Source organism: Notolabrus celidotus, chromosome 11, assembly GCF_009762535.1.
Source record: "Notolabrus celidotus isolate fNotCel1 chromosome 11, fNotCel1.pri, whole genome shotgun sequence".
NCBI lineage: Eukaryota > Metazoa > Chordata > Actinopteri > Labriformes > Labridae > Notolabrus > Notolabrus celidotus.
In genome coordinates, this window is record NC_048282.1 from 4925925 (window position 1) to 4939444 (window position 13520).

Below are 13520 nucleotides of genomic sequence, written 5' to 3' on the forward strand. Positions count from 1 at the left end.
TCCTCTATTCAGTCATTTAAGTGTATAAGCACTATAAAGCTTTTTTATTTCCCCCAATGGACCTTTACACATCCATCCATTTCTTATTGTATTCATACTTTCCTGCTGTGAGTCAATTGAAACTGCTCTCACATCTGTTGGTATGAATGAATCCAGAGCCAGCAGCTGGTTATCCTAGCTTAGCACAAAGACTGATAGCAAATAGAAAAGGTAGTCTGGCTCTGTCTCCCTACTAGCACCTCATGTGACTCTACTCACTGAAGTTGTTTTAAAGTTCAAACAACACAATATTTTATTCCGTCTTAAAGAGAATAAAGCTGACTACTGTACACTGTACACCCACAACGGCAGATCTGTCCCCTACCCCTCCCCATCCTCATGATTCAGGAAACAATCAGACAGCTGGTTTAACGTTACGGAGCAGAGAGGGAGAGAGGGAGAGAGAGAGAGAGAGAGAGAGAGAGAGAGAGAGAGAGAGAGAGAGAGAGTGGAGCCGTTAACTGTCTGTGTGTCCTTGTGGGTGACAGACCTGTCTGTATAAACACACCTGGAGGGTGGGGGTGGCAGTCGTGTGTGCTCTTCCTGCTCCAGTAAAACATGCTTTTACAGCAGGTGGGGCGGCTCAGTGAATTTGAAGACATGGAAGTGTAACGGATACATTTCAAACAGACAATGTTATCCTTTTATTGTCAGTCTCTGAACTATACCGCTCTTTATTAGTCTTGTAAACAGCCCAGCACATTCATGTCAAAGTTTGTCCATGTGACCTTTTGTTTTTACTCTTTAAATTAAAGAAGATACACAGGAATATTACATCCATGCAGTGGTACTGGTACTCTCAGTTTAGGGGGAATTTAAATGTATTGAGGCAATGTTAACAAGAGGGGGGTCTGGGGGTCCTCCCCGTAGAACATTTTAAGAAGCTAACACTTAATTCCTGAATCCTGGTGAATATTTATGTGACCATTTTTGCTGGAAATTAAATTATGAAAAAGGAAAACAAAACTATTTGTTTACATATTATTGATTATATTACAAGTAAAGCTAGGGTTGGTAGTCACGGAAAACTAGCATGAATTTGAATGTAGCATTTCCTCAGGACTCCATCTTCCAGTAGTCCAGTTCAGCATAGGTGTTATAGGTGAATGTTCAGTTAGGGATCCACAGATAAAAAGAGACAAGTGGATATCACACCTATGTGCCAGGGCAGACCAACCAACTACAGAATACAATCATCTTCATCACCTCATTCATTTAAATCCTCTGAAAACACATTGGAGAACCCTCATTCACAATGGTACCAAGATAGAGAAAACAACAGAGATCATACAAATAAAACAATCGGTATAAAATTAAAAAATAAGAGATGGATAGGGATAGAAGGGAGAAGAAAAAATAAATAAACAAAACAAAACATTACTAGAACATGCAATTGCTATATTTAAGTGATGTAAGGGCACACATTTGACAATGAAATACATAAAAATAATCACTAAAACAGTAAAAACAGTAAGGGGTCTAAGTATTGAAGCAAAATAATTAAAATCAGTAAGATCAGAAATTAAAACCTGGAATTGACGACATTTTAAAATAAAGTGAGAGTTATAATACCATGTAGCGTTCAGGGACTTCTTTAACCAGACAGTGTTGTTAAAATCTTTTTATGTGAATGCAAACATTTGATTCAGTTGTTTTTTGATTCAAGAGCCAAATTGAATCACTTACTTTAATTAACTTCCATTCACTTTCTATATGATATACTGCTTCCTTTATTTAGCATCATCCACTAGCTTCACTTGCAGCTGGTCTGTCAGCTGTAAATCGTTGAGGCTTTAATTAGAATTCGTCCAGCTTGTTAGTGAGTGTCCCTCAAGTGCGATGAGCGAGTGGTGGGCCTCTGACACAAGGTTAAGGGAGACAGAAGGCTAAAATAAGTCCTTATTTACACACCTATATACTGAGAGGTTTTTTAAACTAATAATTACAGTACATTGTGGCAACGGGAATGCTGTTTTCAGTCGGGTCTGTGTTTTTTATGTTGACATTTGAGATCCAGAATTCGGAAAATGACGACAACAATAAAGCAGATACTTAAGATCGCATCTTTATAGGACCTCTTCAGTCTCAATGGGTTTGACTCATGTTACATACAGAAACAATTTAAGCATTATCCAATCACACAAAGAATTCTGTGGTCTTATTGTGAACCATAGCTACTGCACGGTTTCATGCAACTAAATGACCAAATGCACAGTTGATAATTTTCTTCTCTGTTTCACAACACACACGCTAATTGTTACTTAAAAGTCATGCAATATGTATATTCACGTATGTATCATGAGAGGGAAATTGTAAAGAAGCCCTAACAGGACATAATTAAATGCATTTTACTTGCTCTGTTTTCTCGAGTTAAAGAGAAAAATAAGAGGAGAAAACTCAGCGGCAACCTCCGGCCGCAATAATTAAAGCCAATGCTGAAGTGTTATAAACTGCAGTTCATTGAGGATCTGCTTGAGGCTGGCTCCAGAAGTACCGGAAACCACATACACACCAATTCAAAAGAGACAATCTTTACAGCAGAAATAAACATGTTTACAGCCTGGTACAAAAACAAGTGTAGTCTGGATAGCTCGTTTCTCGATCGGCACACGCTGTTCGGGGGGGGGGGAATTATTTTCTAACACAAGCTTTCAGAAGATATTAAGATTATGAGTTTTGCCCAAATAAGGACATACCTGATTTGACTTACAGGTGGGAACACATAGCTGTTGGCTAGGAGGCTCAAACCTCGCCTCTTTACCTCACACTAAGTTTTGAGTTAAGCATTTCCAATATGGCTGCCAACGATTGGCTTCAAAACAGCGCTCAGGAACAGATGAGTGACGTCACGGATACTACGTCCATTATTTATACAGTCTATGGGTGTGTACCATGGGAGGGAAATTGTACGAAAGCCCTAAAAGGACATGATTAAATACATTTTATTTTCTCAGTTTTCTTGGGATAACGAGAAAAATAAGACGAGAAAACAGAAAATAAAATGTATTTAATTATGTTCTTTTAGGGCTTCCGTACGAAACATAAAAGGAGCACATTCATACATATGGTAACCAAGTAACTTCAGGTAATAGGAAAGCCCTGTTATCTGTTCCTGTCAATATTTTAAAATTTTGCTTCAGTAAAGAATAAAAAGACGAGACATTTATCTTACAGGCTGAAGATCAAAACCACAAAAAAGGAGCTTCATTCTCTTGATAAAGAGTTAAATGATGCCCTTATCACAGGAAAAATAAGTTGAGTTTTCAAGATAACGACAAAATGAACTTGTTATCTCAGAAAGGTAGAAAATAAAATGTATTTAATCATGTCCTTTTAGGGCTCCTCATCAAAAATATGTCATTACTTTGTTATCTGATGCTAGCGAAACATTCATGTCATTATGATTTTCTTTATTTGAATTTAAAAAAATAATTCCTATTTTTATAAATTCCTGCTGCATTGCTAAGCTGGAAAGGCATTCTTTTTGTTTCCAAACATTTTAAAATTAAAGCACTAAATCATGCTCCATAGGCCCGTAAGTGTACTTCAAAAGGAGACGTGTTGGAGTGAAAAAGGGTTATAAAGTGACAGAGTGAAAGGTGTGAAATAGGAAATGAGAGGAGACAGGCAGAACAGAGGAGGCCGGATGGTGACTGCTGTAAATCTCTCTCTGGCTCTGGCTGCCTTCTGGGGTAATAAGAGAATGGATTGGATCCATTTCAATCGGCCCGTTCATAGCCTTGTAGAGCCTGCAGCTAATATCACAGCAACCTCTCTGCTGCTATATGAAGATCCATACACTCTACGATCTGCTACAATGTACAGACCATCTAACCCAATGTGATTTACAGTGGATATATTTATCATATGTAGGTCAGTGGCTCCTGTCTGGTCCCTACAGACCCGGTTCTGCCAACTGTATCAGATGAGTGCCTGCTGCCATGGAGACGGGAAATGAGCTGGCTCTGATTTTGTTTTTTCGGGAGACCGGCAGTCAGACAGATATCAAGTGCGTGCACGTGCAGAGAAGCACCATGAGATACAAGCTAGACTAATGGGTTAGCCAAACACTATAATGGCTGCAGAGATAAAAAGACCCTTCCTCTTTCCTCCATCCTGCTGATACTGGACCGTTTTTCTTCCCCAAACGGGACAGCCTCATGGGCTCAAGAAAAACACAGAGAACACATTATCATTTTGTCTGGATACTCGCCCTGCCCTGAGTAACTCAAGGGAAAACTCACAGTGATGATGAGGAATGTGGATATCATTTACCTACAGCAGCGTTGGGTTGCTTCTCTGTTACTTTGTTGACAGTGGTGGAAAGATTTGCATGGTGAAAAGTGTTCTGATGCTTTATTGTGCCACTCTGAGGCAACTTGTGGTTCTGCATACATGCTAGCAAACCTTTATCAATGAGTAGATCATATGTTAAATACAGAGGGTTGTTAAAAGTCACGTAGAGCTGTTTTTGTGTTCACATGACAAATGTAATATTCACTTTTCTTTTACCTCCTTTTTGGTCTCCACCACCTCCTGAGTGAAACAATTGAGTTTGACAGTTTTTTTCTCACTCTATTAAGAGCTCTTTTCCTGAAAACAGCATTCTGTGACAGCAAAAAATACAGAGAATGACCTTAAATACAAAAGTGATGTACCAAAGCAGATTTTTGATGAATTATGTTGTCTTTGTCCTCGGAAAGACTACAAACTTTGTCCAAAAGAGTCACCAGAATCAACCAATTATCAAAGTTCCTCATGGTGTCCATAAAATAAGTTGTTTCATGTTGTTAACTTCCTGCATGAGCTGGAAAATAATCAAAGACAATGACCTCAGCTAAAGCCATTTCAGCGTCTCGAAAAGGCTTCCAGCCAAATTCCACCAGATCCGTGTCCGGTACGTCTCTGATCCATCACAGCACTGGATCTGATAGGTTTCTATTCTAGTCAATGTGTTAACTTCCACTGGGTCCACTCCGTTGCGTTCTGGCTCAGTCTCTGATCTGGCAGCCCTCCAGATCAGATACACAAGACTTCTATTTTTACCGGATGCCAGAGCACGACGCATCAATCTCAACAGAGCAGATGGAGCGGGACAGGAAGTCAGGCACCAAAACAAAATGAAAACATCCAGTTAATTTTCAGAATAAAACACTCTGTGTTATCACCAGATCGTATTTCACTTAACTACAACAACAAACCGTCATGATGAGCAGAGCCAGGCCTGGAGTCAACAGGTCAGAGGTTTTCAGAGGACCAGAAAGACAACATGGATGAGGAGAGGAGGAGGAGAATCCTTGATTTAGTGATTACAGCGGGAAAACCTGGGTCACATGACTCCAGCTGTCTGGCGGTCCTGCTCCGTTCTGTGTTTTGAAAACACAACCTGTGGGTGTTGACGGATGAGAGAGCACGGAGCCAGACCACAGCGGATTGGAGATGGACCGGACACGAATCTGGTGGAAGTCCCGGGTTATTTAGGCACAGCATGGTTATGTCAGCACACCAATATGCTTACAACATTAATTTAACATGCTGTTCATTAGCAGATAATGTTCAATGTTTACCATGTTCATTTATGTTAAGGCTGGATATTATGCTAGGAACACAAAATACAGTGGAATCAGATGGGAAGTTCATTGATTTAGCAGGTATTGGGTTATAATTCAAGGTACTGATTAAATTAAAGCTTGAAATGATGACATTTCAAAAGTGAAGAAAAGGCTTTGCACATCTACTCTGTAGGACAGGTGAGTAGGAGAGAAGTGAGAAGAAGCGCACAAAATTTGAGTTGCAAGAATCCCGCACACAGTCCTACTAAAAATGTTTTACAGCAACGTTTCGGTGCTATACCTTCATCAGGCAAACATTTTGCTAAGACGGGCAGAACAACTTAAAAAGGGTGAGGCTACCAGTCATCGCCTAATTAGTATCACTGCATCAGGTGAGGGCAAATCAATGAAATAGAAAAAAGGGGGTGAGCCTGTAACTAACGGAAAGAATAACAACTAAGAAAGACAAGCAATCAAGTAAAAACCTTAAATTAAACAATTTGAATAATCAAAAAAAAAAGTTTATCAATAAAACAAAAGTAGAAAGTAGAAACTGAATAACTTATCACCCAACATAGGGAAGTAAAAGATCCTAAAATTATGAAATTTAACATAAAAAATATGTGTTGACAAAGTGATGGACATCCACTGAGCTTAAGAGTCCCATGTTTGTTGTTTGCGTGCACTCACAGAGGGATGCCAGTGAGCTGATACGCCTGCCTGTCCCTCATATGTTATTCTACCGATGTATGTAGATGTCTCAGATTAAGCAAAAAGCCACAGCTCATTTAGTAAAGTGTAAATATGTGTTTATGCTAAGGTTTCAGTCTTAGCTGATAAGCAATCATGACTCACTGCTCTTTGGTTCTCTCAGCTGATTACTAATCTGTTTGTGCATCGCTGTATGATGGCAGCGCCTGTAACTGCAGATATTATTGGTCTATAGCATCTCACGAACAGAAAACCACCATAAGGGCTATCCCAGGACTCCTCCCAGGGCCCTCATGTCACTTATACTTAATTACTTTCCACATGTTCTCCACATTACGGTATGATGTAAGGCAGGCCTCTGTGGTATTATGTCAGAAGATCCTAAGAAATCGATCTGAGGTGTAATTATGGTTAGGCTGTTGATGGGTGGGAACAAAGCCCCACGTTGACAGTGACCCCCAGGGCAGCCATTGTTACAGCAGCCTTCACCTGGACTTCTGTGATGGTGTCTGTCTGGTGGTCTTAGAAGTTGTCCCAAAGGGAAATACCAATTTGACACTGTGAATGCAGCTGTGGTTTCAACAGACTAAATCACCATCGGTCATGACAGCGATACAAGCAGAGTGAGTATCACTGCGCCAAAATCCTCTGGCTCTTTATGACAAAGACAGAGAGACAGAAGGACCTACTGTGTTTCAAGGAAAATTAACTGAAGTCTGTATGACATGATTGGTCCATTTTCATACTCAAGTTGACAAATTCTGATGCTTTGTCATGGCCTCTCAAACAGAGACATAAGGTTTGCAGCTGAGCCTGAGAAGGACCTGATTTTAGATTGGAGATGTTTGATAAGTCCAAGGCAACATAAGATGCTCAAAGAAACCGGTCAGACTTAGCAGAAAGAAAGCAAAATTTGACATTGGGTGTCCAGTTCTGGGCAAAAGATGGGCGAACCTACTTCCTTTACATGGGATGTTCCTAAGTGCCAATTTTCAAGTCTACCAATTGGATCTTTAAATTCTAACCAGCCAAATAGTCTACATGTAAACAAAGAAGCTCAAAGAACAGTCAAAACTCTGCACAATTTATTTAACATGGTTGAAATACTGTCCAAACTGACATTATATGTAACCTATTTGAAAGCTATTTTAAAGTTATCATGTTTTTATTTTTATTTTTTGTTATGTCTTTATTTCGAAAATGTGAAATAAAATAGAAAAAAACACACAAGTAAAAATAAATTTTAAAAGGAGAACAAAATCCATCAATTTCATCAGCAAGCTCTGAAACATTTCAATTTACATGCTTGAAAAGGAGTAGGAAGAAGTTAAAATGTATCTAATCCTACTCCTATTTTCTGGCATTACATGAATTCATTCTCACAAAACAAATCTTCATAACTTATCTTAGTAATTTCACAAACAATCAAAGCAAACCCCTCATAATTATCATTGTTTTTCTTTCTCCCTGTACCTCATGAAAGTCATTCTTTATGCTTATTCTTGAACTGGATTATGTTTTGGTGTTGCTGCAGCTCCTTGAGTCTGTCCCACAGTTTTACTCTACACATTGAAATACAAAAACTTTTCCTTGTTGTCCAAACACTCATAATCTTTAAATTTAACTCTTAAGGTATAACCAAGCGGCAACCTCCGGTCTAAAAATATGAAGCCCATAAAGAAGTGTTATAAACTGCAATTCATCGAGTGTCCACTTGAGGCTGGCTGCAGAAACACCAGAAACCACATACACACCCATTCAGAGAAGACGATCTTTACAGCAGAAATAAACATGTTTGCAGCCTGGTTCAAAAAACGGCTTGGCTCTACGTAGCTGATTTCTCTATCGGCACACACTGTACAAGGGGGTGATGCTTTTTCTGACACGATAGTTCAGAAGATAATAAGATTACAAGTTTTGCCCAAATAAGGACATAACTGACTTGACTGACAGGCAGGAACACATAGCTGTTGGCTAGGAGGCTAAACCCCCGCCTCTTTACCTCACACTAAGTTTGGTTGAGTTCAGCATTACCAATATGGCTCCCGCTGACGATTGACTTCAAAATGGCGCTCAGGAACAGATGGGTGACGTCACCCATACTCCGTCCATTAATTATACAGTCTATGGTTATAACCTCCCTCTCCTTCAAAGATCATTCTTTGGATGTGTCCTGGCAGCAGATTGTTCCTTGCCTTATACATTATTTGTGCAGTTTTAAAATGTACAAGGTCAAATCATTTCCGGGTTTTGGAGTTAAGGAACAATGAATATGTGTGTTCACGGAAATCAACATTACATACGTTCTTCTATAATGACATTGTTTGCTTTTTTTAATGCCACTGAAATGTGTGACCTTTCATTACATGTGTAACAAACATGACACACTCTTACACAAAATTGTAAATACTGATATACAGATATTAAAATAATAATTGGTCATCAGAAAGACTTCCAATAAAAGACCTACAAAACAATAACAGTGAGGCCTTGAATATCATTTTAAGGCTGTTTAACGATGATGTGCTGTTGTCCGTCGATGCACATGATGTGGTGCTTATTCTTATTCAACAGCAAAACATTTTTGTTCAGTGATTCAGTAAAAAACACAACAGACGTAACCTTGTGTGTCTATATTACATTGGGCTATTACAAGATGTTGGTATTGAGTGACCTGTGGTTTGAATGTGTGATCAATTACCCAAGACTTATCACCAAACATGATTTTCCATTCCACATAAAGCCAAACATCTCCCATGCTGCTGCCATACATCATGTGAAGTCTTGTTAAGGGTTTCCTCTCTAAAGGACCAATCCTTTGTGACACCGTTGACCTTTAGCATGGTCGTTAAATTAACACGAGGCCTTGACCCTCTCAGACAGCATTGTCACTTTTAGCTCTTGCCTGCCTGGAGGCCAGGGAAATAAATTGTTCTGCTTGACTCCCTGTAGCAGAAGGAGGATGAACAGAAGGAGGATAAGATAATAGGAATGTAGCTGGACATTTAAGTCTGATGGAAAAGTTCAAAAGAGAAGTCAATGTAATGGATCAACCTCCAGAGAATTAATACACTTTTGTTTTAAGTTCATTTTCAATTAACAGTGCCGTTACATGCTCAGGTTAAAACAACAAACACAGTATGTCATAGCTCAGAGGAAGGTTTTTCTAATTGTAATGAGGTACACATGCATCCTCACTTCCCCTTTGCTTACCGTGACATGCTATGCCCTTTGGTCAAAAGTTGAGCTGCTTTCCTAAGAGTGATAAGCAATGAAGGCGCTGTCAGGAGTCGTAAACAATGCTGTGGTTGTCTTTACGACATGTTGCTGCCTGAGGGAGGAGAGGAGAGCTAGGTAATTGCACAAGTTGTGTGTATGTAATTTAGAGGGGTGAGGGGACAGGGAGGTGGAGGCAGCTCCTGAGGTCTCAAGGGTTTATGGATGCTTGCTCTAATCAACCTCCTGCAACAGCTTCACTCCCATGAGCTGTCACTTCTCCTCCACGCTCCTCTGGTTGTTGACCTCCTGCAGGTTGCTCAAGATTAAATCAGAACCTGCAAGTGGAGCGTGTTTTTCTTCTGCTGAAAGAGTACAAGAAATCATGAACTCTGAATACTGGCTGCTCTGTTCTTACAATGGAAAGCTAGCTGGCTTCACAAATAATCATCAGTAAAAATCAATAGGTTATAATACTTATGATGTATTTTTATCATAAAACTAATCTGCTACCTTCTGCTTTCCTGCTACTCTAAAGAAAGGAATTTATCATTTTTTTTATACAAATAAAGTCCATATGTATGCATGAACAACAGCAACAAAGTTGGAGCTAAGAGGGGATTAGCTTAGTTTAGCATTCAGTCTGCTATAACTGCACCTGTAGTTTAGCTAACATGTGGTAGTGCAAACTCAAAGTACTTTGATTATATTTTATTTCCATTTTTTAAAAAAAGTGCAGAGTACATCTGACTTGTCAACTTGAACTGTCTCGAAGTGAAAGTGGAAGTGGACTGTGCCATTCAAAAGTGCAGTGTTGTCGTTTTTTTCCATCATGGCGGCAACAGGAAGATGCTCCAGTAGCTAAACTACTGTGTGCCAAGAGGAGCAAAATAGCATGCATTTAAAAAAATACACAACACCTTACATTCAGATCTTAGTCACATCCCAATTGATGCATTAGTGGTGGACAAAAGTACACATCTTCATTACTTAAAGCTGCTGTGAGGAACTTTTAATTTGTATTGATTTTGGCGCCCCCTTTGGACAAAGTGATACCTCTTATCTCTTGTCCTGTACATGCAAAAGTAGTGTTTTGTACAAAAGCATTATGCTGTTGTCTTCCAACAGTCAAATTTATCACACAACTTGATTATTTTCCATGAAAACAGTCAAATAAAGGCTGTTTCTAAAGTGAGCTGTCAATCATCCCGTCTGACACCTACCCCCTCACAGCGGTTTCAACCATTAAAATCGTCAACAGAGCAGGCATCAGTGTTGTTGCTGATGGACTTGTTTACTCTTAAAGGTCATAAATAGGCATCAGTATCAGTTTCAGTCTGTTTCTCAGCCAGTTCAAAACTCCTCACAGGGCCTTTAAGTCAAAGTATAGATCCTCCAGGTCAAATATTACTCCAATACATTTGAAAGTTGTTCAGTCAGATTATGACTGAAGTTTAAGTCCTGGAGTACTTGCTTTTAAAAATACTGAAGTATTCAAAATACTTTCTAAAGAATCTCAAAACATATTTTCACAATACATAATTGCAGTCAAGACTACATAGGAGTACATTCTGTTACATCATGTTTATTTAGAAACCATTACTATAAATCTCTAAAAACTATACCATGGAATAAAAACAGACAAAGTTACTCCAAGCACAGACACCTCAGTTTGAAATGTTCATCTGTAATGAAACAAAGGTTCCGTAGCTCAACACGCTCTCTCAGGTTGGACAGTGAATGTTTGTTTGTTTGTGCAGAGTGGGAAACAGGGAGAACATTTCAAATCATACGTATCATTCTTAATTTCAAAAACCTCTAACACGGGCTGAAGATGTGGACATGGGTGCTCAGATGGAGAATTATAGCCATCATTACCACCTCTAAATGAACTGCCTGATCTGAGTGAAATCTGCTCTGTGTTTGCTTCACATTCAACTGTGGAGACGCACGATATACAGGTACGACTAAACCACTGAGACAAACAGAACTACACAAACACAGTTTAATGTCTTAGGGATCAGATTTCAGAAAAGAGAAGGAAATTCATGAGCTGACTTCAAAGCTAAAGTAGAGAGTAACTAGAGCACTGATAAAAATGTAGTGGAGTCAAAAGTATATTTGTCTTTCAAATGAAGTAAAAGTAAGAAGTTCCCCCAAAAAATAATACTCAAGTAAAGTACAGATACTCAAAAAGTGTACTTAAGTACAGTACTCAAGTACATTTACTTTGTTACTGTCCACCACTGACGCTGCCAGTCCTATTTTTTTACAAATGAGTTAGAGTGGGTGATAAAGAAGGAAACCAATAAGGTTAAAGACCTTAGGTTGACACACTTTTCTGATTTCATACAAACAAATGGGAGCACATATGGAGAGAACAGCTTATGAAAACCATCAAAAAGGGCTTTCTGAAATGATGTCAACAGAAGGCATTCATGCACAACAAAAATGAACAAATACAAAGTAACAGAACATATTTTACATTCAAGAGTTCAGGTGATAAATAACACATTCAAAAGATGCTGACAGGTTATCTCTCTATCTCACCTGGTGATTATATTTAATTGTGTTTAACCACATACCGTCCAACGCTTTTACTTTTCTTTCCTTCTGCTTTGTTTAATCAGTTCCTGGAATTGTCTTAACTCTGTGAACTGCCTTTGACGTGTGTTTTGACGTGTCTCAAGGCCTCAGACTCCTTCTCCTTGTCCTACATTAACCTCTGCTGACATGTCTGTGTTCACGGTCTGCTTCTAACCTTATGTAAGTACAAACTGATTGTTACATTTGTATTAGCCTCAAATCTCATGGGAAGATAAAGCACGTATACTTTCAAGTGTTTTATTTGTCTAATTCCCTTCTTGCTTTATGAATACACAGATTTTCTTGCTCATAATGCATCAATCTCAACGTTTAAACATCTCTCACATTTTGCCTTCTTTGTCTCTTCCTCTCTGTTGCCCTGTAAGTGGGTGCTGTTGCCTCATCGTACAGGCCCTAAAGGTAAAAACATCCAAAGGGGAGAGCAGTACAAGATTAAACCTCTTCAATGTGTTGCACTGTGTTTTCTGGTTTTTGTTAATCTCGTTCTTTGTTTGCGTCTGAGGAGAGGAGGGGGCTGTGCGCACGAGGTGTCGTGACAACACGGTTTTCTCACTTTTCTGCAGATTAATTAGCCTTGGAGATCAAACAACCAGCAGCATATCACGAAAACCTCATCAACCCTTTCCCCCCTAGAAACAATTAAGATGCTCCCATTCTGTCTTATTACGGTGTGCCATCTGACCGACCCACTATCAGACACCTAAACAGGGGTACAAAGGTATGTCCTGTGGGAAAACTCTCTCCATCTGCTCATCACACTTAAAAAGGCACATGTTTACTGGAATATTTTTTGTCTGAGGTGAAGGAACACACACTTCAATCAGCACGTGTTTCATGTTGGTTTTGCACAATGAGACAAACAAGAGCGGGAGCTGAAAGTGTGATAAGAATCTAATTAAGAAGCTCTGTGGTTTCACACTGAGGTGTCATATCTTGATGAGCTGGGTGGGATGATATTAATGAGAGGGGACAAGATAATATCTTAATGTCTCTAAAGAGCATAACACCTTTTTTTACTAATAGAATAACCTAGAAATTGAAATGCATTAGTGGTAAGAGACCCTGTTTATCCCAACAGTAATCTATAAAACAAGTGAATCATTTTTAACATGTGGATTAGCAGCCTTCTCATGTATAACAATCTTGAGACATTGGAGAATATGAGACATTTTAACGGCACATGGCCTAATCAAAGGTTCTTAATAGTGTTTGTAACATATTTTGTAAATATTAAAAAGCCGTAAGTTATAATCAGAGGTGGACAAAGTACATGTCTTCATGGCTTAAGTCAGAGTATAGATCCTCCTGGTCAAACATTACTCCAATACAAGTGAAAGTTGTTCAGTCAGATTCTGACTTGAGTTAAAGTCCTGGAGTACTTGCTTTTAAAAATAC